Genomic DNA, 6778 nt, shown 5'->3' on the forward strand with positions numbered 1-6778 from the left:
ACTCACTTCAGCCTCCCAAAGGCGCGGGATTACAGGCTGAGCCACCGAGCCCGGCTGAAGCTGTGCTTTTTTATATTCCTACCAATAGTGCACAAGTGTTCCAATTTCTCCACTCCTCATCAATTCTTTCTTTCTTTTTTTTTCCCCCAGTTGGAGTTTTACTCTGTCACCCAAACTGGAATGCAGTGGCATGATCACAGCTCACTGCAGCCTCAGACTCCTGAGCTCAGGTGATCCTTCCACCTCAGTCTCCCAAACACCTAGGACTACGTGCACATGCAACCACACTTGGCTATTTAAAAAAATTTTTTGTAGAAATGAGGTCTCGCTATGTTGCCCAGGCTAGTCTTGAACTCTTGAGCTGCAGTGATTCTCCCACCTTGTCCTCCCAAAGTGCTAGGATTACAGGCATGAGCCACCATACTCAGCCACCAACACTTTTTAATTTTTGCTTTCTTTTAATGGTAACCATCCTAATGGGTGTGAGGTTAGTATATTATTTTTATTTATGATAGTTATTATCTATTTTTCCTAGCCTTCCTGCTGGCCCAAATATAAGTCCTACTAACAGAGAGATTGTTGTCCATTTTGTTCACTGTTGTATCCTCTGTACTTAGAACAGTACTTGGTATGAGTAAGTGCTCAGTAAATATTCATTGTAGAAATGAATAAATAAATGAGTAAAAGAAAGACATACTGAAAGCATTCTGATCTTTCCTTGTTTCTATGTCAAAATCTCAATTTGGCTTTAGTCATTAACATGTTTATCTTTTATATTAATATATTACCCTTCACAAGCAACTTAGGGCTTTTAGAAAGCAATTATCTCTTTAACAAGTGTTTACTGAGTGTCAAGGTCTCACTCTGTTGCTTAGGCTGGGTGCAGTGGCATTGACTCCAGCTCACTGCAGCCTCAAACTCCAGGGCTCAAGCGATCTTTCTGCCTCAGTCTTCTGAGTAGCTGGTACTACAGGCATGTGCCACCATGCCCAAATAGTTTTCTCTTTCTTCTTCGTTTTTTTTTTTGTAGAGAGGAGGTCTCGCTGTGTTGCCTAGGTTGGTCTCAAATTCCTGGCCTCATGCAATCCTCCCACCTTGGCCTCCCAAGTGCTAGGATTACAGGCATGAGTCACCATAATCAGTCCAGATAGACATTCTGAAGCTGTTAAACCCAAATTTCAAAATCCGAGAGACCACCAAAGAGCCAGCTCTGATGCAAACACACAAGGGTCTTTATTCAGGCTCGAGTCTGGGCTCACGAACGAAGCCGGCTGTGGCTTCAGGGACGAGAGCCCCGATCCAGCATGGCAAGCAGTCTTTATACACCATTACAGAGGGAGGGGAAAGAACTCTAAACTTGGTTTTATATGATTGGGTAATCTCTCCTAATGGGTACGGGAACACTTGGTATTGGTAGGTGCCTTTCGTGGGCTTCAACCTGACTGCCCGTGATTGACAGAAACCCACCCAACGGGCAGAGTGGGATGTCAGATAAGTTAGGTTCATACAGTCACTGCGTATAAATTAACCTGAGCAAGCAGGCAGATTACTAGCGTCTCCAAGTCTGCTGCAAAGGAATGTCTGAAAGGGGCTTATCGCTTTAACATTGACATCCCATTGTAAAAGCAGAAGTCAGCATGGCAATTGGGACTAACAATGCTTAACCCAAGAGTTCTAAATACAAACACTACTTAAGACATTATATAATTACACAATCAGTCGCTACCCGGCACCCGACATATGCCTAATTCTACGGGGTCTGAGGTAGGATTTAAAGTACAAGGATTTCATAAAGTACAATGAACATGAGGTAGGGATATATAAAATATAGTGAACTAAACACTACTTTTACAGCAAGTATGGCCTTTTAAGTTTCTTGGTTTCTTGGGTCTCTCAAAGCACATGGAATTTAGTTGTTTGGAACGCTCACAAAAAGTCCTTTAACAGACCAAACAGAGAATTTGCAGTCTACTGAAAGATGAGTTATGATGTGGAATGGGGTGTGTGACACCTACTTGATAGCTCTGCTCAGCTGTAACAAAGATACCTCAAGATGAACACTAGCAAAAGAGAATCAAGCTTCCTCCACTAAACCTACCTCTGTATTGTGCTTCTTGTTCCTATTTCAGTAAATGGCTGCACCCAGGAGCTCAAGCCAGAAATCAGAGATACATCATTCCTTCTTCTTCACTTGGTATTCCTCTTTCTTCAGTTGCCAATAACAATTATTATGTCTCACCTATATTGAGCACTTGCTGTATGCTAGGCATGGTTCTGTGTTCGTTGCATGTGACTTAGCTACATAAATAAATGCAACTCACTGATTCTTCACAACTCTATGAAATGGAATCTACTATTTTTAGCTATAGTTCAGATGAGGAAACAGACTAAGTCCCTTGCCCAATGTCGCCCAGATAGGAAGAGGTGGAGCTACAACCTGTGCCCAAGTTGTCTGGCTTCAGATCCCGTGCCCTAAACTTTTATGCGATTCAGGAAATGCTTTCTGTCTCAACTTCATTTATAGGAAATCATTCTACAGTGTGTGGGTCCAATTTCCTAACTGTGTAAGTGGATATAATTTTGTTCAAGTCCGTCATCTCTTTCTATTATGCAGCTTGGCTGATGGACATACCAGTGATCAAGAAGACTGGATATATGTGTAGTAAGCCTAGGACCTTACTGGGAGGTTGCTCTTAAACAAAAGTTCTTGATTTCTCTGATTTTTTTTCTCTCCGAAGTGGAATGTGTCAGCAAGTTAGTTTAATTGAAGACTGTGATTAATCAAAGTTATATTGCTGTAGATAAGTAGATATAGTCATTAATATCCATCAAGGTACATCCCTCATAAGCGCCATTAAAAAAACTGATGACTTCCTTCTTTGAGGTCGTATTGATCTTAGAGGCAAGGCAGACTGGAAGGCAGACCTACTCCCATTGAATTAAATGAATCACATACTTCAAAATAAACTACAATCCTTCCAGTACCATCAGTGCCATCTGTGAACTGCAAATAATAATAAAGGCCAACAACTTGAAATTTCTGAATTAAAGTCGAAAAAAAATGAGTGCGTTACAAGCATTAAGACGAGATGACTGCCAGTCCAGAAAGGGTCACTTTTGAGTTTTAGGCTTATTTGGTGTCTAATAGCCAACAGTATATAAGATCACCATCAAATTAACATTCAAATAAGATAGATTTTAAAGCTAAAGGGTGCATTTTAAAGTCCTCAAGTTGCTTTTAGAAAACAAAGATACAGTACCAGCCAAAAGCTATTTGGGCAAGTCCACAGATCACGTGAGCTAGGAAGAAACAAGCACTCAATGCTACTAGAAAATTCAAGGTCAGCACTTGCAGTTTCATCTCGCCCAGCACTCCCTTTGACAAAGGTTGTAGTATCCACTGGAAGGCTGCAGTCATTCTCCAACTTGCTAGTTCAGCCTCACCCGCCTCACCCCTCCAGAGAATTCCATTATTTTGATACTCCCAAATAAGCAAATGATGATTTGGGGGGCCTCTTTTTATCTGACATCCAAAAAGATGCAAAAATAATAATAATAGTAAGCCAGGAGTGACTTCAGCTGACGTACGATGTTTGGGTTTGTTTATTTGAGTCGAGCTCTCACTCTGTCGCCCAAGTTGGAGTATGGTGACACAATCACAACTCACTATAGCCTCGACCTCCTGGGTCCATGAGATCCTTCTGCCTCATCCTGTTGAACCGGGTACTACAGGTGTGCACCACCATGCCTCGCTTATTTGTTGATTTTTTTGTAGTGATGAGGTCTTGCTGTGTTGTCCAGGCTTGTCTCAAACTCCTGGGCTCAAGCAATCCTCTTACCTTAGCCTACTAAAGTGCTGGGATTACAGGCATGAGTCAATGCGCTGGCCTGAAGTACAATTTCAGATAAGCATTTCTAGATACAAGTATATAATTAATGGGTCTCTTACCTGATTTTTAGAAAATATCTTTTTAAATACTTAGCTAATCTAATATGGTTTCTTTTTCTCCTCTTTCTCTTCCCACAACCAATATCCAGCTGAGACTTCTGAAAAGGAAAAGCAACGCTGTCCATCCTGCTGTTAAATCGGAGCATTCCAGGATGAGCCTCGGCTTGACTTTTCCTTGCAAAAGAATATACCGTTGATGAAAACAGCAGCAAAAGAAAACCACACCTGTGTGCACACAGCCTGATCTTAACCACCCAGAAGGCAGCCTGGCATCCTCTGTCAACATTCCTAGAAACAGGCAGGCCTGGAACAGCCCCTGCAGCTTGTGTAAGCAAATCCTATCAGCTGATAATGATTTCCGGTGACTAAAGACTGGCCTGAGCCATTTGTGCTGCCCAGTACATGATCTATAATATGGCCATGAGGCTGGGTTCGGTGGCTCAGCCTGTAATCCCAGAACTTTGGGAGGCCAAGGCGAGTGGATTGGCTGAGCCTGCGGGCTCAAGCCCAGCTCAGGCAACTTGGCGAGAACTTGTCTCTACAATAAATAATCAAGCCAGGTTCGGTGGCTCAGCCTGTAATCCCAGCACCTTGGGAAGCTGAGGTGAGTGGATTGCCTGGGCCCGCAGGTTCGAGACCCACCTGGGCAACTTGGGGAGACCTCATGTCTACAATAAATCAAAAAATTAGCCAGGTGTGGTAGCACGTGCCTGTAGTTCCAGCTACTTGGAAGGCTGAGGAGGAAGGATCACCGGAGCCCAGCAGGTCAAGGCTGCGGTGGCTGGGAACGGCCACTGCACTCCAGTCTGGGCGACAGTGAGACTCCAACTCAAAAAAACCAAAGACCAATAATAATAATAATAATAAGCCAGGCATGGTAGTGCGCACCTGTAGTTCTGGCTCCTTGGAAGGTTGAGGCGGAAGGATTGTCGGAGCCCAGCAGGTTGACGCTGGGATGGCCGTGAGTATGCCACTGCACTCCAGCCTGGGTGACAGTGAGACCCCAACTCAAAATAATAATAATAATAATAATAATAATAATATGGCTATGAACACTTACAACCTCTTCTGTCAGGAAGTCCTGATGCTTCATAGGTATTATCTTTTCTTTTCCTTCTTTCTTTCATTCTTGTTTTGTTTTGTTTTTGTCTCACTCTGTCTCTCAGGCTGAAATTCAGTGGCACATCAGGCTCACCACAGCCTCCAACTCCCAGACTCAAGTGACCCTCCTGCCTCAGCCTCCTGAATAGCTAGGAGCTACAGGCGCATGCCATCACACCTGGCTAATTTATTTTTATTTTTTGTAGAGATGAGGTCTTGGTATTTGCCCAGGCTGATCTCGAACTGCTGTACTCGGCATCCCAAAGTGCTGGGATTACAGGCATGAGCCACCAAGCCTGGTCAGCATTATCTTCATACCCTGTAAATTTCTTCAAAAGTAAAGAGAATTATGTCAGCTAAGGATGGGTTAATTATAACTAGGACTAAGTTTCTTGAGTACAGGAGTTCAAGATCAGCCTGGGCAAATAGCAAGATCTCATCTCTACAAAAAATAAAAATAAATTAACTAGGTGTGATGGCATGCACCTGTAGTTCCCAGCTACTCAGTTTCTTGCCTTCCCATCTCGTTAAACCACACAGAACTTAATACATCTAAAACTTAATACAACTGCTACAGCAGATTAGGAATTCCTGAAGGACAGCTCTGGGTTTTGATTTCTTTCATCCCCTCAGCACTGTATTAGCATTCCTTTTTTCCCACGAGAAGGATGACTTTATTTAGTCTTACTGTCTAACCAACCAGTCTGCAAACCCACTAGAGGACTGACCCACCGGTGAAAAGTAAGAGTTGGGTCCTCTAAATCCTTCATGACCCATCAGTGTTTACAACAATTCCCCTTGTCCTCTGCTTTCCAGAAAGAGTTTGGCATCCTTGGGTGGAAACATTTTCCCTCTCTTTGATCTGATCCTTGGTGAACAAGGAAAACTGCCCCCTAGCTGTTAGGGACCTGATGTGACCACGGGCTCAAAGGCTCATACAAAGTGTGGGAAGAGTCTCATAGACCACTTACTTGGGAAACAGCAAATAGATTTCATCCTTCATGCCAACCCCTGTTGCTTGGTAACAGCTTCCTGGCATCGTGTTGAGGGGCATGCAGGCCGGGCTGGAGCTGGGAGGAAAAGGTGTTGTGATGATGTGTCTGCCACAGGCTCCTGAAGGGGGCAGGCTCAGAAGGGAGCAGCCATTCCTGAGTTGACTCTACTATAGACTGCTGAGTGACTTGAGGCCCACTGTTCTTCCCACTAGACTTTTTTTTTTTTTCCTTTTTTGAGACAAGGTATTGTTCTGTCTCCCAGGCTGAAGTGCAGTGGTGTGATCATACCTCACTGCAATCTCAAACTTCTGAGCTCAGGGTATCCTCCCACCTCAGTGCCCCAAACAGTAGGGACTACAGGTGCATACCAACATAACTGTCTATTTTTTTTTCTTTTTTGTAGAGATGGGGTCTTGCTATGTTGCCCAGACAGGTTTTAACTGGCCTTAAGTAACCTCCCACCTCGGCCTCACAAACACTGGGATTACAGACATGAGCCACTGCACCCAGCCCCATTAGACTTTTTTAAAAAGCAGTTGTATCAATAACAAAAACCATTTTAAAATATTTGCAGCTGGGCTCGGTGGCTCAGTCTGTAATCCCAGCACTTTGGAAGGCTGAGGTGAGAGGACTGCCTGAGCCCGCGGGTTCGAGACCCGCCTAGGCAACTTGGCGAGACCTCATCTCTACAATAAATCAAAAAATTAGCCGGGCATGGTAGTGCACGCCTGTA

At 43.8% G+C, this 6778-nt stretch overlaps 1 protein-coding gene across 1 annotated transcript in view; it reads right to left on the reverse strand.

The window, feature by feature from the left end:
* PAQR8 (progestin and adipoQ receptor family member 8) overlaps nucleotides 1-6108 on the reverse strand; it is a 29610-nt gene extending 23502 nt beyond the window's left edge. Inside the window, exon 1 of the mRNA XM_021709779.1 lies at nucleotides 6022-6108. The gene's annotated coding sequence lies outside the window, so the exon portion shown is untranslated. The remainder of the gene's footprint in view (nucleotides 1-6021) is intronic.
* Between the last annotated feature and the right edge of the window lie 670 nt (nucleotides 6109-6778).

This window comes from Carlito syrichta, unplaced genomic scaffold, assembly GCF_000164805.1.
Source record: "Carlito syrichta isolate Samal-C Ts95f unplaced genomic scaffold, Tarsius_syrichta-2.0.1 Scaffold282660, whole genome shotgun sequence".
Taxonomy (NCBI): Eukaryota; Metazoa; Chordata; class Mammalia; order Primates; family Tarsiidae; genus Carlito; species Carlito syrichta.